Genomic DNA, 27,078 nt, shown 5'->3' with positions numbered 1-27,078 from the left:
GTTGCCGTGAGATGTGGTGTAGGTTGCAGACGCGGCTCAGATCCCCCGTTGCTGTGGCTCTGGCGTAGGCCGGTGGCTACAGCTCCGATGGACCCCTAACCTGGGAACCTCCATATGCCGCGGGAGCGGCCCAAGAAATAGCAAAAAAAAAAAAAGAAAGAAAGAAACTGGAAGGTCTGAGGAGAGACGTGTGAATAGACCTATGGAAGTGAGCATAAAGTATGCCTTTACCATACATATATGGTATAAGCATAAGGAAGTTCCTGGGCCAGGAATCGAACCCACACCACAGCAGTAACTAGAACTACAGCAATGATAATACTGTATCCTTAACTTGCTGAGCCACCAGAGAACTCCTTTTCCATACATGAATACCTGCAAGAAAGTATCCGCCACTCAACACCCAAGTGGACAGAAGGACTCAGACAGCTGATGTCAGCCTCTGTCACTGGTCACCTTGGTGCAAACTCCCAGTCAGAAAGGCCAGTTTAGCTGCTGCCACCACAGATGACCAACCTGCAGGAACAGAAACTGATGCTCAGAATGCAATACAGCACCATTCTTCAAGGACACAAGCAGTCGCTTGTGGCAAGACGATTATATTGTTTCTCTTCACCCTGAAAGAGAATAGTTTGTCTGGGATTAAAACATATTTCATGAATTCAAAGTGGGCCATGGACTTATATGCAAAACGTAAAACTATAAAAGGGGGAAAAAAAAAACAGAAGAGAAAATCTTTGGGATCTAGGGCTAGGCAAAAAGTTCTTAACTTGACACCAAAAGCATGATCCATGCAAGGAAAAATTGATAAATTTGACCTCATTAAAATTAAAAACTTCTGCACTATGGATGACTGTGAAAAGGATGAAAAACAAGCTACAAATGGGAGAAAATATTTACAAAGCATATACCTGACAATGAACTAGTATCCAAAATATCAAAATATATAAAGAACTCTTAAGGAGTTCCCTCTGTGGCCCAACGGGACTCAGGTTGGATCCCCGGTCAGCACAGTGGGTTAAGAATCTGGTGTTTCATTGTACAACTACGAATGTAATAAACTCATTGAGTAATAAAAAAAAAAAAAAAAAAAAAAAAAAAAAAAAAAAAAAAAAAAAAAAAAAATTGAGTAATAAAAAATAATGAAAAAAAAATAATGAAAAAAAAAAAAAAGGAAAAAAAAAAAAAAGGAATCTGGTGTTGCTGTAGCTACAGTGTAGATTGAAACTACCACTGGGATCTGATCCCTGGCCCAGGAACTCCATATGCCACAGGGCAGCCAAAAAAAGAAAAACTCCTAAAACCCAAGAGTAAAAAAAAATCCTATTAGAAAATGGGCAAAAGATATGAACAGATATTTGACTGAAGAAGATAACAGATGGAAAATAAACACATGGCAGAAAAGTTCAATGTCATTAGCCATTAAAGAAAAAAAAAAGCCACAATGAGATATCACCACACACTTACTAAAATTAAAAATAATGACAGCATCAAATGCTGGGGAGAATGTAGAAAAACTGGATCACTCACAGTGCTGGCAGGAATGTTAAATGGCACTAGAAGTCAGCTTGGCAGGGGTTTATTTTTTTATAAAACTAAGATACAATTGTCATATGACCTGGAAATAGCCCCGTTGGGCATTAATCCCAGAGAAATGAAGACTACATTCACACAAAAGCCTGTACACAAATGTTCATAGCTGCTTTATTTGTGACAGCCCAAAAACAACAACAACAAAAACAGAGCTATCCCAGCTGTCCTTCAGTGGGTGAATAGTCAAAAAGCGGGTAAACATTCACACCACATAATACTCAACAATAAAAAGGAATGAACTACTGATAAACACAACGACTTGGATGAATCTTCAGAAAAGTATACGGAATGAAAAAAGCCAATTCTAAAAGATTATATATTAGAGTTCCCTGGTGGCTCAGCAGGTTAAGGACCTGGCATTGTCACTGCTGTGGCTCAGGTCGCTGCTGCGACACATGCTTGATCCCTGGCCTGGGAAACTTCCAAATATTGCAGGCACAGCCAAAAAGAAAAATAAAAGGTTATGTATTGTATGATTCCATTTAAAAAACATTCTGAGGTGACAAAATTTTACAATTGGAGACTAGACTAATGGTTGTCAGAGGGTAGGGACTGGGGGAAAGGGAGAGAGGAACAAATATGGTTATAAAAGGCCAACACATGGATCTTCCTGGGGATGGAACTGTTGACTGTGGTGACTGTATACAAATCTACACACCTGATAAAATTGCATAGAACCAAACACATACACATACACACAAATGAGGACAAGTAAAAACTGGGGCAGTCTGAATGGTATCAAAATCCATATCTTGGTTGTGGCATTCTATTATAGTTTTTCAGATGTTACCCCTGGGGAAATTGGGTAAAGAAAACACGGGATCTCTCTCTCTCTCTCTCTCTCTCTCTCTCTTTTTTTTTTTGTCTTTTGTCTTTTGTCTTTTTAGGGCCACATCCATAGCATATGGAGATTTCCAGGCTAGGGGTCAAATTGGAGCTACAGCCACCAGCCTATACCATAGCCACAGCAATTCCAGATCCGAGCCGCGTCTGCATCCTACACCACAGCTCATGGCAACACCAGATCCTTAACCCACTGAGCAAGGCCAGGGATTGAACCGGTGTCCTCATGAATACTAGTTGGGTTCATTAACCACTGAGCCACGACAGGAGCTCCTGGGATCTCTCTGTATTTTTTTTTAACAATGAATATGCATTTATAATTATCAAATAAAGGTTTTTTTGAAACAGCATCTTCCTTGCCGATTATCCAGATTCGGATGTGCTTTTCTTGCCAGGAGAGTCTTGGCCAACACTACAATCCAAAGGCTTATAGAGCATTAGCTCCACTGATGTGGGGTTGAGAATAACCTTACTTTGGACCATTGGCTTCACTCTTCAGCAGAGAAGGTGTGGGAGTGGGTACATGACCATCCAGCAGCCCACAGAGTCAAGAAGTGGCTGCTGAAAGATGCAGCAGAGACCAACTTGGAGTTGATATCCTTCAAAACTGTGGTGTTGCCCTTCAGGATTTGGTCTCAGTGTGGACTCCTGTGTCCCCTGTAGGTGGAGTACATAGGTCCGGGAACCAAGGTGGACCTGCTTATCTGGAGGAATGTGTGCATCTAGTGCCTGCAACATGAGGCTCTATGGGTCTAGAAACCCTGGTTCCCAAAGGGATAATGCTTCCACCAGGAGGAAGTGGAAGTTCTAGTAAGTGTTAAGCCATGGATGCTACCTGATAACCTCAGACTCCTCATACTAAGTGACCAGCGGACAATGAAAGCATCACCCATGACCAAGGTGATTGACCTTGACTCTCAGAAGGTGATAGGCTGTGTTACACTCTGGGGACAAGGAGGAATATCTTTGGGACTCATGTAATCTGCTGGGGCCTCTTCTGATACGCCCATCCTGACTTTAAAGGTATATGGAAAAGTGCATCAGCCTTGATCGGAAAAGGACACAGTACTCAGATCCCTTAGGGATGAGGGTCTGAGTCACACCACTTGGAACAGCAGAAGTATCAGCCAAGGGTGAGGGAACTTTACAGCGGGCAGTACAGGAAGGAGATGATGAGTATTCTTTATGATCTAAAGACAAGCTGCGGGGGGGGGGGCTGGGGGGGGTGGCTAGTGCATCCCACAGACCCTCCTTAAGTTCCCCGAGGAATCAGACCAGCCAGGATCTTGGAGAAGCTGTTCCAAGATGGAGTGGATTTGAAGGGCACAAGAGGTGGTTTGGAACAGATACTACGATGCTCAGTGCAGGTGCGCCTTCGGCACTGAGATACCCATTCCCTCAGCATTCAGGAGTGTTACCTATGGAAGACTTGCAGCTCTGTCCCTCTCTGGGCAGTACTGTCAGCTGAAAGAAGCTTCCCTGGCTCATTTCTGCACCCCTTCACTGGAGGCAACCCACATCCAAAGACTGGTCAACCTGGGGCTACAAAGCCTTGGCCAGTGCTTTAATTTGAGGCATCTCTAGCCAAAGAGCAGCTCAAAATTAACTTGCTCAAAACCAAGCTCTTGGAGTCCTCCCTAAACCTGTCCCCTCCCCATTTCAGCAAACGCCAATTCCCTGCCTCCAACTGTCCAGTCCAAAACCTTGGCACTTTGACTTCCCTCTCTCTGTTTCTCCAAACGTCTATACCAGCAAATCTTGTTGGCTCTAACTTCATGTCCACATTTTGATCACTTCTCAGCACTGCCACTGATAACCCTCTTCTCCAAATCCCTATAAAGTCGCACCTGCCACACACCACAGGCTCCTACCTGGCCCCCTGCTCCTGTGCGTTCCTCTTTTCCTCTGTTCAGTGTAAGCAGCCAACATGATCCTGTTAAGAGCTAAGTAAGATAATTTCATTCTCAAACAAATTCTTCTAGTGGCTTCTCATCACACGTAGACTACAAGCTAAAACCTTTACGACAGCCTACACAGCCCGACACGATCTGGCCCTGTGCCACCTGTCTGAACTCATCTCCAGCCACTCTGTGCCTCCCCCACCCTGCTCCACGCTGTTCCTCAAGCTCTCCAAGGATGCTTCTGCCCCAGTCTTTGTACTTGCCTCTCCCCCTGCCTGGAATGCTCCAACCCAAGACAGCTGCAGCCCTCACTTCCCTTGGGGCTCCGCTCACCTCATCAAACACGCTTCCTGACCATCTTACATGTAACGGCAACCTCCACTCCCACCTTGTCACCACCTGCTCTCCCAACCCCCCTTGCTTGGTACTTACCACCTGACATAATTTTTTTGGTTTTTGTCTGTCTCCCTCCCCCGGAAGGTAAGCTCCATGAGGCTGGAGACTGTCTTTTGTTGACTGCACCGTATCTCTAGTTCCTACAAGAGGGCTTGGCAGGTAGTATATACTCGAAAAAATTGGTGGGATGAACCAATCAGATTTTAGGGATTTTATAATTTAGGCTTTCACACTACCCGCCTCCATCCAAGACAGTCCATCCTGAAATGCAGATACACCAAGACCCCCACCGTCCGCCCATTGTCATGTGTAACACACGCTGACCCAATAAACCCCTTAGGGGGAAATGCCTCTTCAGTTGTGAATTCACTGTCCTGAACCATCTGGATCAGAGTGAGACTCAAAGATTCAGGAAGGGAGTTCCCGTCGTGGCTCAGCAGAAAGGAATCCTACTAGTCACCATGAGGATGTGGGTTCAATCCCTGGCCTCGCTCAGTAGGTCACGGATCCAGCGTTGCGGTGAGCTGTGGTGTAGGTCACAGATGCGGCTCAGATCTTGTGTGGCTGTGGCTGTGTGTAGGCCGGCAGCTGTAGCTCTAGCCTGGGAACCTCCATATGCCTCGGGTACGGTCCTAAAAAGCAAAAGAGAAAGAAAGAGAGAAAGAACGAAGGAAAGAAAGAAAAAAGATTCAGAAAGAAGGAAGAGACCTGAGCCTGCAAGAGTGGCTCTTGGCCTGACATCAGCGCCAACTTCTCCACCAGGCACAGTATATTTAGGGGTTCACAAAGCTCTTTAATCCTTGTTTTTAATGTCTTTTAGAATCAGAAGAAAAATGTGTTTAATAATAACTGGTATAGGATAATGAATCCACCTTGGATCGCATTCATGTTTACACCAATACGGTCGCGAAATGGGATGTCAAATATTTTCCCATGGAGGAGGCAGCCCGCAAACGTCGCGGTGTGCCCTGCCCGACTAGCTCACCTCGAAGGCTCTGGCTCATGTCAAGAGCTGGCAGACAAGGAGATGGAGAGCGGCGCTCAGCATGCCTTCCCATTGATTGTCTCCCCAGCCCGGCTTCTCAGCCCCGTGCTGTGAAACGGAAAACTGAAGCTCAGAACGCTTTGCCAGTGCCATCCAGATGGTAAGGGCCGTGCTAAGACTTGAGCCTAGGATGTCAGAGACCCTGCCATAGGCCACCTTACTGCCTGCAGAGCCGCGGGCACAGGTGTGTCCTTAGACACTTTTCTCAGAACTGCCCCTGCCTGCCAAAGGCCGTGCCACACCGGGCCCGGCCCCCTGAGTCACCCCAGCTCCACCCTGCCCTTCAAGAACCAGATTTCTCCCATCTGCCTCAGCTGCAGTGCCAAGCCCCTGCCCTACCCCTGGTTCCCAGTCTTAATCATGACACTTTGGAGAAATAGGGACAAGTGGCAATGCCCCACCCTATGAATAGGCAGGTCTGGCTGCCTTCTCCTACTTGTCAGGCCTTCCAAAGAACAGTAACTTGGTCCTGAGGAGGAAGAGACCAGCCTCATTGCTCCCCGGCACAGGCCAGGTGCCAAAGCCTCCCTCCTCGGGCAGGTGAAACGGCCTACAGAGACTCCAAGTGCCTCTATGTCCACACCTAGTCCTTGTCAGCGTGAGCTCAGGGGTACGTAAGTTCTCCTGAGCGCCAAGCAAATATCTCTAAGAGAGTCACCTTGTCAGCCTTCATCTTTTGCTCCTATTTGACACCCTCTGCCCCCAAATAAAAGTGGCTGAGTTATTATTCAAGTTCAGGAGGAGAGCTAGAAAACAGAGCATGGACTTGGGAATAGAAGGGCCTAGTTGAATTTCAGCCCTGGGGGTAAATACTTTTTCTTCCTTCCTTCCTTTCATTTATTTTGCTTTTTAGGGCCACGCTAGCAGCATATGGAAATTCCCAGGCTAGGGGTCAAATCAGAGCCGCAGCTGCTGGCCACAGCAACACAGGATCCGAGCTACATCTGCAACCTATACCACAGCTCACGGCAACGCCAAATCCCCGACGCACTGAATGAGGCCAGGGATGGAGTCTGCATCCTCATGGATACCAGTTGGATTTGTTTCTGCTGTACCACGATGGGAAGTCCCAGTAAATAACATTTTTAAATGTAACTACAACTTGATAAACACAAAAAGAACAAAATTTCATAAAGTGGTTAGCATAGGATCTGGAATTGGGGTGTGCCATAAATGTTAGTGACGTTTTATACCTAGTATGCCTCCACTCTAAGTAGCCTAGTGTCTTGGTGGATGTATTTTCTGGGTATCCTCCTTAATTCATTTCACATTTATTTTCACTTACTGCATCTCAGCCACTATGTAAGTAGTGGAGATATAATGATAAATAGAAGGAATCTTTGCCTCGGAGGACCTTGTGCTCCACTGGGGATTGCAGAGAAGTGAGCAATCAGCTACAGTACGTTGTGGTAGCTGTGAAGCGCTGCATCTTAACTGAGGGTGTTACCATCCGGGAACCGGAAAATGAGGGGGTAGAGAAGCACTTAGCTTTTGGAGATTAGGGAGCGCCCAGATAAACAGCAAGAAACCAAATCGTGTTGGTAAACAAGAAAGACCAGGATAGATAAAGGGTCCTGGCATTTGGCGTTTTATAAAGTAGAAGGTGGAAACTTAGCTGTTCTCGGGGATTCTCCCTTAGAAAGAAGCCCCATCAGGACCCGGGGATTTAGCCCTAGGAGTTATTATCTAAATGACGAAGACTACTTTTATTAGCTTTATGAGTAATGAGTGGAGTAGGCTGCCCCATCACATGTGTTCTGAGACAAATGAGGGGGTGCCTTAGCCTCGTGCCAAAATGCCCCCTTCCTGTTCTGGAAAGTTCGTCATTAGCGTCAGTCCTGAAGGATGATTTTCGCCCTTCTTTTCAAGGCATATAGTCCAGAGAGAGATGCCTGCGCTCTGGCTCTTCCTTCACTGGGGCTGCTCTTTTCCACATATTCAAATCCTGTCTATCACTCGGCCCAGACTGCTTCCTCAGCAGTTTTGTTCCAGCCTGCTCTCCCTTTTGGAAGGACTCCTACTGCTGGTACGAGTCATCGATCCAGCAGGGATGGTCTTGTGTGGCTTCTTGGTTAGACTCTGCGTGTGCATGCGTGCGTGCGTGTGTGTGTGTGGTGTGTGTGTGTGTGTGTGAGAGAGAGAGAGAGAGAGAGAGAGGGTGTACACATGCTTAGCTTTTGATGGACATTGACGGTGCATCTGTCAGTGACAGCGAGGCCCTACTTTCCTAAAGTTCACTTTACGCCACTTGGCTTTTTTGAAAGGCCTACATTTGTACCTATTTTCATTAACGGAAAGAAATCCAAAGGGAATTCTCACTTGTAAGAGAAAAGGTAATTGCTTCTGCACTTTACACCATTTCAGCTTCCGAAAGCTTTCGTAGGAACTCTGTTTTTGGAGAGCGGGGAAACCTCTCCATGGTTGCATTACAAATCACCCCCAAACAACGACTCTTAAAACGACTCTGTATTTACTCACAACTCTACAACACGTGCTGGGAGTAGTGGTAGTGCTTCCACTGGTTGGCTTGATGTCTCACGCAGCTGCTGTCATCTAGAGGCTCAAATGTGAAGGAGGAATCCAAGAGGGTTTCATTCACATGTCAGCAGAGGAGGTGACAACAGCAAGGGGCCAGCTGGCCCCTCTCTCTGTGCGGTGTCTCATTCTCCAGGGCCTCTCCAGCAGGTCATCCTGGGCTTCCTAACAGCATGGCTGCTGAGCTCCCAAAGGGAGTATTTCTGGAAGCAGAGCTCCAGCAGGCAAGCACTTACCCATTGCTTCATATTTGTTAATACCTCATTGGCCAAGGAAGTCGCACAACAAACCCTAGAGTCAGCCGGAAAAGGACTTAAAAGGATCTGTCTAGCAGGAGGTGTAGGGAGGTTTGGGGTAAGGAAGGGCCGCTGATGTCTACCACAGCCTATACACAGAGATTGCATCTTTTTTTTTTTTTTTTTTGAAACTTTCACATTTACCAGCAGCATCTAGAGTATTTTGGTCGTGCTCAACAAATCCTTGATGACTAACAAATGGTAAGTAGAGTTAATTGCCAGCAAAGCTCTGTAGGATGGGCCTTGAAGGCAAGAGCTGAAGGTCGTGCCAGCAGGAAAGCTGGGGCTTGGAAGGAAAGAGGGTTGAACGCCAAACACAAATGGGTAGATTTTAGTGAATTTCATTAACGTCCTCCCCATTGATTTCAAGACTAGAAAAATGTATCAATAAAGATCAAAATATCAAAAGTATGGTCAGCTCAGCACTGTGTTTGGCCTCATGTAGGTTATAGCAGAAAATTGGGCCTTTGAGGTCGCTGAAGAAACAGGAAATAAAAACAGGAAAACTTAAATATTACAAGGCCTGATAACGTTTTAACATAGTGCATATCCCATAATAGGCACTCAAGAAGTGTTCTAGAAAGAAGGAACAAGATATGGTCAGGAAATGAATCAGGTTAGTCTAGGATTCAGCAAACTACAATCCAGAGGCCAAATGCGACCCACCAACTTTTTTTTTCTTTTTTTTTTTTTGTCTTTTCTAGGGTCGCTCTCATAGCATATGGAGGTTCCCAGGCTAGGGGTCTAATCGGAGCTATAGTCGCTGGCCTACACCAGAGCCACAGCAACACCAGATCCAAGCCACTTCTGTGACCTACACCTCAGCTCATGGCAACGCCGGATCCTTAACCCACTGAGCAGGCCAGGAATCGTCCTCATGGATACCAGTTGTGTTCTGTAACCACTGAGCCACGACGGGAACTCGTGGAACTTCTGGTTGCCAAGAGAAAGGGGGAGGGAGTGGGATGGACTGGGAGTTTGGGGTTAGTAAATGCTAACTATTACATTTAGAATGGATAAGCAATAAGGTCCTGCTGTATGGCACAGGAACTATATCTAATCACTTGTGATAGAACATGAAGGAAGATAATATGAGAAAAAGAATGTATATATATGTATGCTGTACAACAGAAATTGACAGAATACTGTAAATCAACTATAAAAAAAGTTTTTTAAATTAGCTCAAAGTAGAGCACAGGCCTAAATGTAAGAGCTAAAATTATTAAACTTTTAGAAGAAAACAGGAGAAAATCTTAGTGACCTTGGATTAGGCAACATTTTCTCTCTTTAAATTAAAACAATTTAATAAAAATTTAAGGTAAAAAAAAAAAGAGCACAGCCTCTCCCCAGGGCTGACTTATTCAAAAACACACTAAGGGCCCCATGATATTTTAAGGGCCAAAAAAAAATCTTCTTTTAAAACCAGAAGAAAAAAGAATGCAATAATAATGGATATGTAATAATGAATCCAGCCTGGATTATACTCACTTTTATGCAAATTATAGAATTGTATGATCAAATTATATAATTATGTAATTTTTTCCTATTTTTCAGTGGTGGAAGGAGGCTCCAAAGGCACAAGTACCTTGGGCCAGCAACTGCCATAATGCAGTCCTGACTCCTCAAGTAACAGGTTTCAGAAAACTTGATGGCGAGAGGATTTGTCCCAGGATCTGAGCAGAATTCCCGCTGTGACCATGTCCTTTCTGGGCCCAGAGTCCTTAGAACTGAACACAGCTGCCTTTGACCTTTGAGTCAGGATAAAAACAGCTAAGCTCTCGGGGAAGGAAGTGGAGGCGGGCAGCTAGTAAAGAAGTGTGCTGGTGTTGATTCAGCCGCCCCGGGGCCCCACAAGGCTGGCCTGCCCAGCAATGCCCCTGCCCCAGGGTCCCTGCTGAGGACAGAGCAGGGCCCGGCCCAGGCCCTACTTGAATTAACGTTGCTTCAGGCCCAAGAGTGTTGACTCAAGCCTGGTTCCTTCACCCCTCCCTGGCTGCGCAGATTGCTCTGGGGGAGCTGCCCTCCACTCCAGAGCTTTTCAAGGAGTGAGCACAGCCTGGAATTTGCTTTCAAGCTCTCCTCCTTGCTGCAGTAGGTGCTCAGGCACCAAGGAGTTCGTATGTTGATTAACCAGCTGCTTTAATTTTCCACCACAATTCTCCCCCCACTTCTCTTGGTTTCTGCCTCACCGTGTTCTTCGTGGTGGCAGAATGACATCTGCATTTCTTAAAGTCAGGGCAGTGGGTGCTACTGCAAACGCAACTTAAAATTTATCTAATAGATGGTCTTTGTTAGGGCTTGAATTGTGTCCCCTCCCCCCTCAAAAAAAAAAAAAAAGATATATTGACGTCCTAATCCTCAGTGCCTCAGAACGTGACCTTATTTGGAACTTTGCAGGTGAAATCAACTAAGATGGGGTCATCCTGGAGCAGGGTGGACCCCAGTGCAACATGACTGGTTTCCTTATGAAAAGAATACCGTGTGCAGAGTCAGAGACACGCAGGTTGGAGCGAGCCATGGGCAGGCACAAGCAGAGACAGGAGAGACGCTGTCAAAAGCCAGGGAAGGCCTGGGGCCACCATAAACTGGAAGAGACAAGAAAGTTCATCTCCTAGAGGCTTAGAGGGGCCATGACCCTGCAACACCTCGATTTCAGACTTCGCCTCCAGAACCGGGAGAAGGGAAATTTCTGCTGTTTTATGCCGCTGGTTTGTAGTGGTTTTTTTTCTGGCAGCCCTAGGAAACGAATGGAGTCTTTGAAGCAAATAATCCACACAGCTGGAGCGTCAAGACTCAATTGCCTGACATCATAATCACACCAAGCCCTTGTTCCGAGGAAAAATTTCACTTCTCTAAAGTTCTGTCTTCTCCATTATCTCACTTTAGCCCCATGGCTACTCTGTGACACACGGCAGAGTTTATTATCCCTCATTTCCAGATACAAAATCTGAAGCTTGGGAGGAAACCCACTCACCGCCAGTCATGCCTAAGTGTCTCTGTGGCTTAGAAGAAAATTAGCAGTAACAGAAATTCAAACTCAGCTCTGCCTCTAACTTGATCTACCTGCACAGCCACTGGTGAGTCACCCAGCCCCGAGGCGTCCACACATTGGTATTTCAAGTACAGTCATTGCTTTCTTTTCAAGAGCATTCAAAATCACCTGCCATCTGCTAACATTTCATAAAAGACAAGACCATAATACAAGAAAAAAGGACATGTCTTTTAAATTTCATCTTTTTTTTTTGGTCTTTTCTTGAGCCACTCCTGCGGCATATGGAGGCTCCCAGGCTAGGGGTCAATCGGAGCTGTAGCCACGGGCCTACACCAGAGCCACAGCAACGGGGATCTGAGCCACTTCTGCGACCTACACCACAGCTCACCGCAGCGCTGGATCCTTAACCCGCTGAGCAAGGCCAGGGATCCAACCCTCAACCTCATGGTTCCTAGTCGGATTCATTAACCACTGACCCACGACAGGAACTCCAATCCTTTTTCCTTTTTATGGCCGCACTCGAGGCGTATGGAAATTCCTGGGCCAGGGTTCGAATCCGAGCCATATCCGTGAACTACCTCACGGCTTCCACATCTGCCATCTCCTCCACAGCTGGTGGCAATGCCAGATCCTTAACCCACTGAACGAGGCCAGGGATCAAACCCACACCCTCACAGACACTATGTCAGGTTCTTCACCCACTGAGCCACAAGGGGAACTCCATTTTTTTTTAACTCACTACTTTGTCCTCATGTTTTGTTTGTTTGTTTTTCAGAAGACCCACAGAAACCAGGATCAGCATTTGGCAACCACTTCTGAAATCTCTCGGGGTCTCCTTTAGCTTATCAGAGGGTATTAGATTTCTCCTCGAATCCCTTCTTCCTCCAAACACTTTAGGACTCTCTGACTCAGCCCAGAGCCTCTTCCTACTCACACAGCTGGAAACGGGGCCCCTAGGTATGGGCTGTGACGGCAAGAATGCCCTGGTCAGAGGAGCCAGATGCATGAATGTCAGGTTCTGTCCTTAGACCACACTGTCCCCTGCCGTGCTCCAAGAGAGCGACCAAGAGTTGTTTTGGTGGCGTCAGGTAAGCCGTGGGAAGAACTGACTTCCTCTTAGAAAGTGACTCCTTTGTATTTGAGGCAAAACAGCTTGGGATTTGATGTGCAAACTACAGTCTGCTTTCTCCCAGTACCTCCTGCCATCAGGCTAGTTCTGGCTGGCTCAGCTTCCACCCTACACAGCAGAGCTTGGGGCCTCGAGGCCACCAGGGCCCCCTGCTGCTCTAGATCACAGCTGGGAAAATCAGCTGGAGAATCCAGTGCTTCTACCACAGGCTGCCACTGGGTTAAGCCTGAAGCTTAAATGTGTCCCACAGCTAAAGTCAATGATTTTGTTATCACTAATGATGATAATCTTTTGCACGTATTTTTTTTTCTTTTTCTTTTTTCTTTTTTGTCTTTTCTAGGGCAGCTCCCACGCATATGGAGATTCCCAGGCTAGGGGTCTAATCAGAGCTGTAGCCTGGCCTACACCAAAGCCACAGCAACGCAGGATCCGAGCCATGTCTGCAACCTACACCACAGCTCACGGCAATGCCAGATCCTTAACCCACTGAGCAAGGCCGGGGATGGAACTGAAACCTCATGGTTCCTAGTTGGATTGATGAACCACTGTGCCACGACGGGAACTCCATATTTTTTTTCTTTTTATGGCCACACCTGTGGTATATGGAAGTTACCAGGCTAGGGGTCGAATTGGAGATGCAACTGCTGGCCCTACACCACAGCCACAGCCATGTGGGATCTGAGCCATGTCTGCAACTACACCACAGCTCTCAGCAGCGCTGGATCCTTAACCCACTGAGTGAGTCCATGAATTGAACCTGCGTCCTCATGGATACTAGTCAGGTTCTTAACCTGCTGGGTCACAGCGGGAACTCCTACACATTGTTTTTGAAGAATGTTGTTAATCCATATGCTTTTAGCATAACATCAGTGCTCAGGAGACTCTTCATGACAGAGATAGGACTGGAAGTGCACTCTGAAAAAGTGGGGGGGGGACCTGGACAGGGAATGGGTGGGAAGGAGGTGGGCGGCGTGTGTCTAGAGAATAGTCTGGAGGGTGACAAGGAGCAGGGGGGCTCCTTTAGAGCCAAGAAGAGCCCTGCCTGAAGGGGTCGCTGAATTCCCAGAAAGAGAGCGGATGAGCTGGGAAGGGGCCAGATGTGTGGAAATCTCACAGGCTTTTGAGGCAGATAGGCTCAGTCAAACCCTAGTTCGACCACTTGTCATGATGCCCCCTTTCCTGCTGCCTCTCTTCTAGGGAAAGCTCTCCAAGGCCAGAAGAGTTAAGCAGCCCTCAGGGGTCGGGAGAGGGCAGGAGCAGAATGTGTCTGGCAGGGATTCTTTCTGTTAAAAAGTTGTTCAGGAGTTCCCAGTGTGGCTCAGCGGAAACGAATCCGACTGGTATCCATGAGGATGTGTGTTCCATCCCTGGCCGCACCTAACCCCGATCCGGGTTAAGGATAGGGCATTGCGGTGAGCTGTGGTTGTAGGTCGCAGACGAGCTTGGATCCCGTGCTGTGGTGTAGGCTGGCGGCTGCAGTTCCGATTCAACCCCTAGCCTGGGAACTTCCATGTGCTGTGGGTGTGGCCCTAAAAAGCAAAAACAAACAACAAAAATTAAAAATTAAAACAATAAATAAAAGGTTGTTCAGGGCAACGGTCAGCCGACCTCCTCCTTCTCAATCTCTTGAACTGGTTGCTTTGGTCCCTCCTTTTCCCTGAGGGTCGATTTCCAGGGTGATAAAAACCCATGGAAATCAGCAGGTCTAAGGCCACTTGACCAGCCACCAAGCCAAGGAACAGTCCTTCCCGCCTTGCTCTCAGGCGGGGTCTGTAACAGGGACTGAGGAAGTGACCTTTTCTCAGGAAGTGGGTGGACAAGTGACCTAAAGCTCAGCCTTTCCCTTCTTGGGGAGAAACTTATCTGGAGGAGGAAAGTTTTAGAATGTGCTCCTTTTTCAGGGCAGAAGGAAAAAAGAGTGGGAGGAACAATTTACTGTCGGGCAGTGAGTTTAGAGGACTAGAAGAGAGATGTTTTCCACGAATGGGCACCTGTTGCCTCTGAGCAGAGTTTGCAGCTTTAAAGAGGCTGAAAGTTTTCTCTGGAACATGCAGCCTCTACTTTCGTAATTGTCCTGGTTGGAAACCTAGAGGGATTGTTATCTTACGTGATGCCGATGTGTTTATTCTTTTTCTATCACCTCCTACAGCAGCTATTGGGATTCAGACCCAGTGGTGTGCGGAGACTTGGTGCCCTGAACTGATCGAGAGGAGACTGGTGAGGGAGCTGCCCTGAGAACCAGAGGCGGATGGGGAGGAAACTCCTAAGTAAAATGTGTTTGGCCTTCCATGACTTTATCTGAATTTGCGTTTTTATCATGAACGTAATATATGCATCTATTCCACAAATGACCACAAATTTCAGTGGCTTAAAACAACACAAATGTATAATCCTATAGTTCTGAAGGTCAGAAGTCTGAAATGGGTTTCACTGGGCCAAAATCAAGGTGTTGGCAGGACTGGGTTCCTTGTGGAGGCTCCGTGGGAAATCAGTTTTCTTGCCTTTTCCAGTTTCTGGAGGCTGCCTGCGTTCTTTGGCTTGCGGCTTCTTCCACTGTCAAAGTCAGCAATGACCAGCTGAATCTTTCTTATACCACATCACTCAGACACTGACTCTTCTGCTTCCCTCTTCCACATTCAGGGATCTTGTGACTGCATTGAACCCATCTGGATAATCCAGGCTATCCTCCCTATTTTAAAGTCAGTTGATTAGCAACCTTAATTTCCATTTGCAACCTTAATTCCTTTTGCCAGGTAGCATCCATATTCACTGCATCCAAGGATTGGGACTTGGACGTCTTTGGGTACCATTATTCTGCCTACCACCGTCTCCAAGCTCTGTAAGGACAGAAAGTTGGTCATAGTCTCTGCTGCATCTTCAGTACCTGGAACGTGGTGAGTACTCGATGACCAGCCATTCACTGCGTCTTACCCATTTGGTCGGGTAGAGATGGCTGGCTCTAGGGTCCCTTCTGACAGGACCCTATCTGCTCATCAAAGTGGGCAAAAAATCTCACTGTGCAGGCTGGGGACACCTTTTCCAATAGAACTCCTTGTCGCCTGAGGATGTTGAAGAAAGGGGCAGTCAAAGACGTGGTTCGGGGCAAGGACAGTGTCCTTCATCTGTGTGTTCCCTCAAGAGTCTAGCCCACTTTAAACACTCAGTGCAGGAGTTCCCATCGTGGCGCAGTGGTTAACGAATCCAACTAGGAACCATGGGGTTTTGGGTTTGATCCCTGGCCTTGCTCAGTGGGTTAAGGATCCAGTGTTGCTGTGAGCTGTGGTGTAGGCCGGTGGCTACAGCTCCAATTCGACCCCTAGCCTGGGAACCTCCGTGTGCTGCGAGAATGGCCCAAGAAATGGCAAAAAGACAAAAAACAAAAACGAAAACAAAAACAAAACAAACCAAAAAACCTCAGTGACTGTTTATTGAGTGGATCAAGGTGAACTAGAGGTCCATTTGGGGCAGAAAAGCTGATAGCAAGGAGTCCGTTAGGGCATTGATCCGATTAGAGGCCAGGTGTGGTCACTCCTGTGTGAGCAAGTTTTCTGAAACAGACTATGCTATATCAGTCAGGCCCCAAGAGCCACTGTGAAGAATCAAGTCAGGCAAGAAATCAGCAGCAGGTAGACAGGGGCAGGGGTGGGTTCAAGAAGCTGGGTGGAGTGGAAGTTAAAATTGAGGTATATCAGAAACAGAAGCAGACTCGCAGACATAGAGAACAGACTCGTGGTTGCCAATGGGAGGGGGATAGGGAAAGATGGAGTAGGAGTTAGAGATTAGAAGATGCAAACTAGGGGTTCCTGCTGTGGCGCAGTGGAAACGAATCCTGCTGGTATCCATGAGGATGCGGGTTCAGTCCCGGCCCTCGCTCAGTGGGCTGGCTACTTGGCGTTGCTTGGAGTTGTGGTATAGGTTGCAGACGCGGCTTGGATCCTGTGTTGCTGTGGCTGTGGTGTAGGCCTACAGCTGTAGCACCAATTTGACTCCTAGCCTGGAACCTCCATATGCCATAGGTACGGCCCTAAAAAGACCAAAAAAAAAAAACGAAGATGCAAACTATTTTTTGTCCCTGCCCACCCACTGCATGTGGAAATTCCCGGGCCAGGATCAAACCTGAACCACAGCAGTGACAATGCCGAATCCTTAACTGCTGCTCCACCAGGGAACTCCCAGATGCAAACTATTATAAATAGAATGGATAAACAACGAGGCCCTGCTATATATCATAGGGAACTATATTCAATATTCTGTAATAAGCCATAAAGGAAAAGAATATGAAAAGAATATACGTAGATATGTGTGTGTATAACTGAATCACTTTGCTATGCAGCAGAAACTAAGGCAGCATTGTAATTCAAATATACTTTAATAAGTAATGAATTTAAAAAAAATGGGAGTTCCCATCATGGCTCAGCCGTTAAGAACCTGACTAATATTCATGAGGATGTGGGTTCCATCCATGGACTTGCTCATTGGGTTAAGGATCAGCGTTGCCATGAGCTGTGGTGTAGGTTGCAGATGGGCAGTGGCTGTGGCTGTGGTGTAGTCAGTGGCAACAGCTCCCATTAGATCCCTAGCCTGGGAACTTCCATATACCACAAGTGCGGCCCTAAAAAGCAAAAGGCAGAAGAAAAAAAAAATTTGAAGGGGCGCATTGGGAACCTGCAGGAGAGTAGGAACAAGCTTAACCACACCAGCTTCCTGCTCCATGCCCCAGGCTTTATATCGTTTCTCTCAGATAAGGGTCAAGTCAGCGTGTCTAGAGGCCCCTGACCAATGGATGGTGCCCAGGGCCCGGAAGCAGGAACAGCAGCTGGAAGGATTGTAAACTAGACACGCCTGGGACAGTGTGCAGCAGTCACAGTAGCTACAAAACTGAACATGACACAGGCACCACCCTTAGGAAATTACAGTCTAGGGCCAGAATCAGGCACTAACTACCTCTTATACAAGGTAGGATATTAGGACAAAGGGCAACTAAGCTAAAAGTTCTTAATAAAAATAAAAAAGCCTCTTGAACCTTCCCAGTAACCCTATGTGGTAGATGTTATTTCCTCCATTTTCTAGATGAGAAATGTGAGGCTCAGAGAGGGTAGGTAACTTGCCCAAGGTCACACAGCTAGTTAGAGGTAGAGCCAGGATACAAACTCAGATTTCTCTTACTTTTTAGAGCCGACACTTCTAAACTCTGTTCCATAAAAGCAGAGGCTGTTTTTCTCTATTGCCAAGCATGATGCCAGGCCTATAGTGGCATTCAGTAAATGCTGGTTAAATGAATGACTCTTTTGAAGTAAATTTAATTCTTATGTTCCTACGCTCTGCACACTTTCTATTATAGCTCTCCTTGGTAGAAAAAGCACATTTAAGTCATTCTAAATAGGACTTAGAATAGTTATGTGTTTCTGACCTTGTTTCCTTCCAAGCTATGGATTCCCAGGAGACAGGAACTATATCCTACCAACCTTTTCACCTAGGACACAGTAGGTCCTCAATTACCAGGAGCATGAACAAGCGAAGGCTAACCTGGCAGTGTTGTAATTGATGGGCTGGAGAGGGGATTAGGGGGATTTGGGCTTAAATGGCGGGGGCCTCCTTTTCTTCCCAGTATTAGTATAATGCCTGGCACATTAACAGTGCTCACAGGAGTTCCCGTCGCAGCTCAGCAGTTAACAAACCCGACTAGTATCCGTGAGGATGCGGGTTTGATCCCTGGCCTTGCTCAGTGGGTTAAGGATCCAGCGCTGCCAGCTCCGATTCGACCCCTAGCATGGGAACCTCCATATGCCGTAAGTGCAGCCCTAAAAAGACAAAAACAAACAAAATCAGTGCTTATAAACATCAGCTGAATAGATAACAAATGAGTGAATTCTGCATTTACTCTAGTTCTAGTTATAACAGGAGAATCCTGTCTACTCTGGATAGTTCTAGAGCCAGCAGAGATATTGTATTACATTCTGGGGGACCCTCCCAGGACAAGGAATTTCACACAGTGTCTACAAAATCCCTCTGCCTCCAAAGAAACTACCGTTCAGTTCCAAGTAACACCACAATAAACACAACCACAAAGGAATGGAAACAAACCACCAAAACACTGTGAGTGGGAGGCCCAACTCCTCTCAACCAGTGGAGAGCATTTCAAAACAAACACAAAGGGATTGCACCTGCTCCAGATCCTGCCAAAAGAATAGAAAGCAAACCCAAGAAAATCAGACTGGCACCAAATGAGAATCCAATGGGGGCAAACAGGAGGTTTCCTGGAGATTCCAGGGATTAGTGTAGGAGGTAGGAGTGGACCTAATTCTGCTATTTTCAAGAGGTATGATTGTGTGGTCTAAAGGGTCATACAATTCAGGCTCATCATATAATTCTAACCAGAGATAGTAAGAAAAATAACTGACTTTTACTGAGTGATTATTGAGTACCAGGTACTGTGCTAGGTATTCTTTATCATTAGCTCACAGCAGCCCTGAGACCTGCTAAAGCTGGGCAGGGAGGTAATCACGTCATGGGGAGGTGAGAGAAATGATAAGGCTCACAGAGTACCACAGCTGAGGACAGGAAGTTCAGATGTCAACAGACAAGGGACTCAGCACAGGTGTCTGCCTGACCGCCAGTCCTTTAAGCTGATGATTCCCAAACACACACCAGAGTCATCTGGGAAAGTTTCCAAAAGATAGCTTTCTGGGTCCTGCTCAGACTGCCTGAGTCAGAATTCCTAAGAGCAGAGGCCAGAAAGCTGTGTTTTAACCTGTATTTAAAAATCTGTGTTTTTAAAATTTACCCTGAACGCACATTCATGTGTGTCTATTCCATACACATGGGCCCGTAGTGGAAGTGTAAATGCTACAATAAGCCAGGACTCTGCTTTGGCTTGTGCCCAAACTGCTTCCATTTAATCTCAGGTCTACCTGGTCACTAATTCATGGCTGTGAAACCCAAGCAGTTTGGGGCCTGTGGAGATGGTGTCTCTCTAGACAACACTCAGTCTTTGAATCTGAATCAATCCCCAACTCCCTCAGATTAACTTATCTCCTTTGAGGTTTTGGGCTACCTCCGGTGGTTCTGTCCTCCCACCCCAGCTTCCTGCTTCCATCCAAAGCAGTGCTGAGCCCCATTAGTGATGATGGGGGAGAGGACACTTTGGACTCAGGGTAGCGGCAATCAGAGCATCATACTGTAAGATGAGGTTACTGCAAGACCTCGCCCATCCAAAGGCTTGATATTTGCTTCCTGTTAAGAGAGAAATGAATCCCATAGCAGCCTTGAGCCCACAGATGAGAAGGTGCAAGGGAGGAGAGGAGAGGTCTGAGCATGAAGATAGAGCTAGGACCATCTCAACAAGGCTCTCAGCTTCTAAATCCTATTCATAAGCCTTCCTTCTCCTGCATCAGTAGTAACCTCCATTGGTCTCTCTCTCTCTCTCTTTACCACAGGCAAACACCTCTGCTCAATCTTGGCAACCATCCACAACCCACAGACAAAAATAGCCCAGCTGGCCTCTGGAAGCACTTGGCTTTCACTGATGAGAAACACACGCCCATTTGGTTTACTTTCCCTTCAGAAGTCCAGGAAGTCTCTTGACAGAAGATACTGGGAAGGTTTAGTGAAGGCCAAGGGTTTAAGTTTTGAAAACTAAACCATTTGACAGGTCCTGTGAAGGTGATGAAAGCCAAGAAACTTATGGTCGATTTGAAACTCTTGCACTTTCTGTCTCCTTCGCTACATATGGTGAGACATTCACCATGGTGACTTAGATGCAGAAAAAATTCAACTACAGCAAGGCAGGTTTGTGCCCCATGGAAGAAAGATCTTTCTTGTAGAACCATCCATGAATTGAAGAATTGGTCCTGGAAGGTGTGAAATCATTCCCATGGGATGTGACGCTGACTCATCTGTCAGCCATACCACGGATGTGAGGTTGGAGCCAGATGACCCTTGAGATAGCTTCTAATCCCTAATTCTATGACTCTATGGTCATTGTCACCATAAACTTTGAAGACCTGTGGTGGAGTACAGGAGCTTGTGATAGAGCACAGGGAACAAATGAGGTCAGAAAAGGCATATTTAAGAGTTAGAACTAGTCATGTTCTGAGGGATAGTCCTGCAAAGCTCTGAGGCTATGGTAATTATATAATCCTAGGAATATATATATATATAGAGAGTATATATTACATATATAATACTTATATAATTGTAGGAGAATGTGCAAAATCCTAGGAATATTCCTGGTCATTTCAATCATTGAGAATCTAGTCAGCCTCACCTCTGAGCAGTGTCTGCTAATCAGCTCTCTGTCTTTAAAATGGTCCAAATCAGTGTTGGATATGTTCTTTTCTCTGTCTGAAACACTGTATTATCTGCATGTCGTGTTACCTCGTCTCCTTCAAGTGTTTGCTCAATTGTCACCTTATAGTGAAGCCTTCCTAGAGCATTCTACTATTTATCCAACCTGCCTTTTAATTGTTATTTAGACCATTTATATTTAGTATAATTATCGACAGAGCTGACTTCTAAGTCAACTCTCTTGCTATTCACTTTCAGTTTATCCCATTTATTCTCTGTTCCTTTTTTAAAGCTGTATTCCTGCTTGCTTTTGTATAAAGCAAAAAAAAATTTTTTTTCAGTGTTCTATCTTCTCTGTTGACATTTTAGCTCTTTATCATGGGAATTTTGTTTATTTTAGTCATTACTCTAGAAATTATAATTTTCATTTTAAGTTATCACAGGTATATCTTGAAATAATATTAAACTATTATATCACTTATGTATAGGTAAGAAACATACAATAATATACTATATTTACCCTCTTTCTGACTCTTTCACTATTTTATATACTTAATTATTTCCATATATTTTATAAGCCCCACAAATTGTTAGTTTTTTATTTTAACTATTATTTTGACTCATGAATTCCTATTTTATTCAGTGATTATAATTGATTACTACTGTTTCTTTTTTTTGACCTTCAGATTGTCAAAACAGGAATCCCATTGTGGCTCAGTGGTAACAAGCCTGACTAGTATCTATGGGGACATGGGTTTGATCCCTGGCCCCGCTCAGTAGGTTAAAGGATCTGGCATTGCCGAGAGAGCTGTGGTATAGGTTGCAGATGCAGTTCAGATCCCACATTGGTGTGGCTGAGGCATAGGCTGGCAGCCATAGCTCTGATTCGACCCCTAGCCTAGGAACTCCCATATGCCATGGGTGCAGCCCTAAAAAGCAAAAAAAAAAAAAAAAAAAAATATCCACACATACAACCAGTAGGAATCCCTTCCAGTTATCTCCTGGGTCTTCTTGGTATGTCCCATAATTCTTGGAGCACTTTGTTACTTTTGGCAATGGGCTCTAGATTCATACTTCCCTGCCCTGACCCTCAAATTAGCCATTTTTCCAAGGAAGCTTGCTTCCACTATGCTCATTGCTCCTGGGGTATCATTTATTACTTCTAGGCCCCTGTCTTCTCAGTGTCCAGAGCCAGGAAATTATACACATATACATATATAAACATTTATACACACACATGCACATCTATATCTATTTCCATGTTTCCATGCACATCTATCTGTCAAAAACCATGAGTTCCCACCAGTATTTCCAGTTGCAACCCTATATCACAGGGTTTATTTTTGCCTTCCCCTTTTCATATCTGCAACTCCCTTTAGTAACAATGAGTGGCTCTCGTTATCCTCAATGTATTACATATTTGCTCAATCCCCTTATATGTAACAATTGTCCTGGCTGCTCTGGGCCAATTCTTGGTCCTGCAGTTCCACTGGTTCCCGCCAGTGACATCAAAGGTGGATCCTTTCCCTCTAATTCCTGCTGGCCGTGTTGGAGCAAAAGCCTAGGCCTTGATAAAGGGTTCAATAGGCCTGACCTAGAAGAAGAGGGAATGGCTAGATTAATGCAAGGCTGATGATCTATAGAGAAGTCGGGACAGGAAAACCAGGGAGCTTGGGTGCTAAGAGTTCCAGAGGGTATGTGATGAATTTCAGGCAGGATGTAGAAGGAAAATATGCCAGGAGGTGTGCTAAACTGGTAGAAAATGAAGGGCTGGAAACACTGAAGATCCTGATAAAATCAGAGAATATGTATGGGGAGGATTAAGCTTTCTGGAAGACCCAGTCATTTCCAAATAGCTAGCCAAATGTCTCATTATATCTATACGTAAACTGGGCTACAGTGAGAACTGATTCCATTGGAACTTTTATTGTCAAGTGGGTCACATCCGGGAGAATTGCCATTAAGCAGACATTTTTCCAAACAGGGATTACAGGTGCTTCCCCTCCAGTAAATTAAATTTCTAATAGCAGAAGTGAAGGAAGCACATGCACACTCATACACAGACTGAATATAATACTGGCCCCCAATCAAAAGTCATCAGGAAGTCAGACTTCACGGCAAGCCCCTGTCCTGAAATGACTCTTTCGTGATCACATAGCACATGTACCAAAGAGAAAAGGCAAAGATGGAGTTTTTACATGTTCCTGAACCCAGAAGCCATGGGGTTCTGAGAGACAAATCCAGAGCCAGCCACAAGTACGCCAAAACTGTGCGACAGAACGGTGGGTACCTCTGCTACCCTGGAGGTGACACAGGCCAGGGCTATGGCAGAGTCATGTCTCCATCCAAAGCCAGTACCAAAGGGCCACTTGGCAATGTCTCCATGTGCTGGTTTCCTCCTCATTTGCTTCGGTGGCTATTCAAAATCTCCTCTCGCAGCAGGCAGCCCTGCCGGCTCCAGGAAGAGGCACCAAGACTATCAGTCATGAACTTCCTTCACCTCCTGTGTCTCTCTGCACCTGCCGATTGTTGCGTTTATACCTACTCACCACTCCTTTCCCCTCCAATCACAGGAAGGCCTGTCCTGTCTGTCCAAGGCTAACTCCCCAAACTGCTCTCATACTCACGTCCCTTCTCCCTCTCCAAAACATTGTGGCCACAGCTTTCACACTCACCCTGTTTCGGCTCTTTCCCCAAAGTCACCAACAGGCAAATGTCTGTCCCCTTATAAGGGGACAGTTCTCACATCAATCCCGCACCCTTTCACTATTGCCTGTTACAAACCCTCTTTCCTTTAACAGCACAGGGCTTGGGGTTTTCGTTGTTGTTAAATATTATTTTACGTTTCTCTAATTATAAAAGTAGCACATGTTCATTACAGACTATTTGTACAAAACTATACACAAAGAACTTTATAATCTTGCTGTTCACTTTGGGTTTCCACGTGTGTATATCTGTGTCTAACATGTAATCGCTGACATTTTACAGGGTGCTTGCTGTGTCTGGGGCTCACCAGGATCCAGGGAGGGCTTACTCACAGTTGCCCATTGAGTCACTGGCTTAGATTCCACTCGGTCCCGGGAAGTCTAGATCTAGAGCATAAGCTCTTTTTTTTTTTTTTTTTTTTTTTTAAGAGACACCCTCAATATATGGAAGTTCCCAGGCTAGGGGTCGAATTGGAGCTAAAATTGCCGGCCTATACACAGCCACAGAAATGCCAGGTCCAAGCTGTGTCTGCAACCTACACCACAGCTCACGGCAACGCCGGATTCCCTGACCTACTGAGCAAGGAATCAAACTTGCATCCATCGGGTTTGTTTCCACTGTGCCCCAAGAGGAACTCCCAGAGCGTAAGCTCTTAAATCAGCTCTTTAGTCCTCTAATTTTTACCAGAATCAGAATTATATATTATAGGTAGACTGAGCATTTTTCAACATCGTGGAAATGTGATTTCTGGAGTTCCCATCGTGGCTCAGTGGCTAACGAATCCGACTAGGAACCATGAGGTTGCGGGTTTGATCCCTGGCCATGCTCAGTGGGTTAAGGATCCAGTGTTGCCGTGAGCTGTGGTGTAGGTCACAGACGTGGCTTGGATCTGGCGTTGCTGTGGCAGTGGCATAGGCTGGCAGCTACAGCTCTGATTAAACCCCTAGCCTGGGAACCTCCATCTGTTGCAGGTGCGGCCCTAGAAAAGGCGAAAAGACACACACACACACACACACACACACACAAAAGAAAGAAATGTGATTTCTGAAGCATAACCAAGATTTTTTTCTTTTTATTGAAGTATAGTTGATTTACAATGTTTACAGTGTTTCAGTTATATGTACACACACACACATATATATATATATATTCTTTTTTCAGATTCTTTTCTTCTTTTCCATCATAGATCACTACAAAATATTGAGTAGAGTTCCCTGTACCCCACAGTAGTAGATCCTTGTTGGTTATCTATTTTATATACAGGAGGGGGTATCTGTTAATCCCAAACCCATCATTTATCCCTCCTCCCTTTCCCCTTTGGTGACCATAAATTTGTTTTCTATGTCTATGAGTCTATTTCTGGGGTTTTGTTTAGTTTAATTTTTATTTTATATTGGAGTGTAGTTTACTTACAATGTTGTGTTAGTTTCTGCCTTGTAAAAAAAGTCATGTGTATCTTTTTTTTAGATGCCACATATAAATGATGTCATATGGTATTTGTCTTTGACTTACTTCATAAGGATAAGGAGGATAATCTCTAGGTCCACCCATGTTGCTGCAAATGGCATTATTTCTTTCTTGTTTATGGCTGGGAACAAGATTTTTGATATAATAGTTTGTCAACCCATTGCTTTTTGCTCTCACTCCTCGCTGCTAGACAACACAAACCACCCCACAGCCCACGTGATGAACCTCTTTGGTGCCAAATCCCATGGACACTGTACAACTCTCCTCTTTCTTGAGTCCTCAGCAGTATTTGACACCATCTGTCCCTTTCCTTCTGTCATTTAGCCAAGAAGTATTTATTGAGCACCGGTGATACACCAAGCACAGTACCAACATCAGAAACATCCTTCTCTGTTGAATTCCAGGATGTTGTCTCCTTTGCATTCCTCCTCCTTCTCTGACCATGTTTTCTTAGTCTCAGATGTCCTGGTCCTCTGGTCCTCAGCCCAGGGGTCTTTCCCACTATTTCTCAGCCCTGGCTGTGCCTTAGAATTACCTACAATAGATATCTAGAGATTGTGATTCCGGGCGAACCCAGGCATCAATACCTTGAAGATGCTGCATGTCCTCCACTGTTGCTACTCCTCCCCGCCCCTTATTTCAGGGAATGGCGCACATCTCCACCTAAGAACGCGATATTCATTTCACCTAGAAATCTCGCCTTCTCCTCTTTTTCCAATCACTACTCCTTATGATTTTAAAAATCTTTCTACCTCTCTCCATCTTCGATTGTCACTATCTGCCTTCAATACGTCATTCCTTACCTGCATTATGAGAATGCCCTCTGACTTGATCTAGCCTCCAGTCTTGCCTCACGCCACTCTTTTTATTGTTTTTGTTTTTCGACAATGAAAATAGCATTGTAGTTTTCTTTTCAGATTATGTAATAATACAAGATGATTTAAAACTTAAAACAATCATGCAAATATAAGGAAGAAAGAAGCAATCACCTGCAATCACACTACCCCGAGGTATCACCATTTTTCTGTTAATTTTTTGATAACCACCCTTTTGGGCACCTTTTTATGTCGACCAGTCATAGGAGAAAAGGGTCTCTCACTGGGATTCAGATGTCACAGGATGGCCCTGAGGGAGGAATGCTTTTAAGTAGGAAAAGAGTGTCTTGAAAGAGTGAATATATAATTGTAAACAAATAGAATTATATCATAATGCTGGGGTTTTTTTTAATAAAGGGCACCTTATATTTAAATAATTTTTTGTACCTTCTATCTTCTCTCTTTTCTTTTCTCTGCACCCCCACCCCTACCCCAGGTCATCGATGCTAAGGTATACGTTCATACCTTTGCTTCATGTTCATATAATCACATATTGTGTTTGGCTCCTCATTACAGTGACTAAACTACAGAAGTTTAATCACCTGAGGTTTTATTTTCATATGTACAAAGTCCGGACTCCATAAAGTGATCTGAGAGCCAGGTTCATTCAAACTGTCTGTCCTGCAATCGTTCACACTGTCATATCTTCGAGGCCATAAAATGACTGTAAAAGTGCCAGCTGTCACATCCTTATTTCAGATAAGAAAAGGGGAAGACCAGAAGTAAAGAAGTCAGCAAACGCTCCATCCAAAACTTCCACCCGTATGTCTCTGGCCACTCCTATCTGCAAGCTAGGACAGGACACACACACACACACACACACACACGGTTTTAGGGTTGTCATTTTGCTACCAATAAATGTCTCCATTTTCTAAAAGTTGGATCAGAGTACATACATACTTTGCATATGGCTTTTCGCACCTAATCACGCTTCATGGAAATCCCTCCAAGTCAATTAGTATAGATGTAACTTATCCTTTCCAATGGCTACACAACTCCCCATGGCATGCGCAC

The 27,078-nt window shown here is 45.4% G+C and overlaps 1 long non-coding RNA gene across 1 annotated transcript; it reads left to right on the top strand.

Annotated features, from left to right (window-relative positions):
* LOC102165110 lies at positions 2,668-21,386 on the top strand. Its single transcript, XR_305729.3, has 5 exons — positions 2,668-11,686; positions 12,377-12,689; positions 14,880-14,947; positions 15,484-15,624; positions 20,167-21,386. It is a non-coding gene; the product is annotated as an uncharacterized LOC102165110 (long non-coding RNA).

Source organism: Sus scrofa, chromosome 9 (assembly GCF_000003025.6).
Source record: "Sus scrofa isolate TJ Tabasco breed Duroc chromosome 9, Sscrofa11.1, whole genome shotgun sequence".
Lineage (NCBI taxonomy): Eukaryota > Metazoa > Chordata > Mammalia > Artiodactyla > Suidae > Sus > Sus scrofa.
Note: the sequence above shows the minus strand (reverse complement) of the source record. Positions and strands in the feature narration are given on the sequence as shown.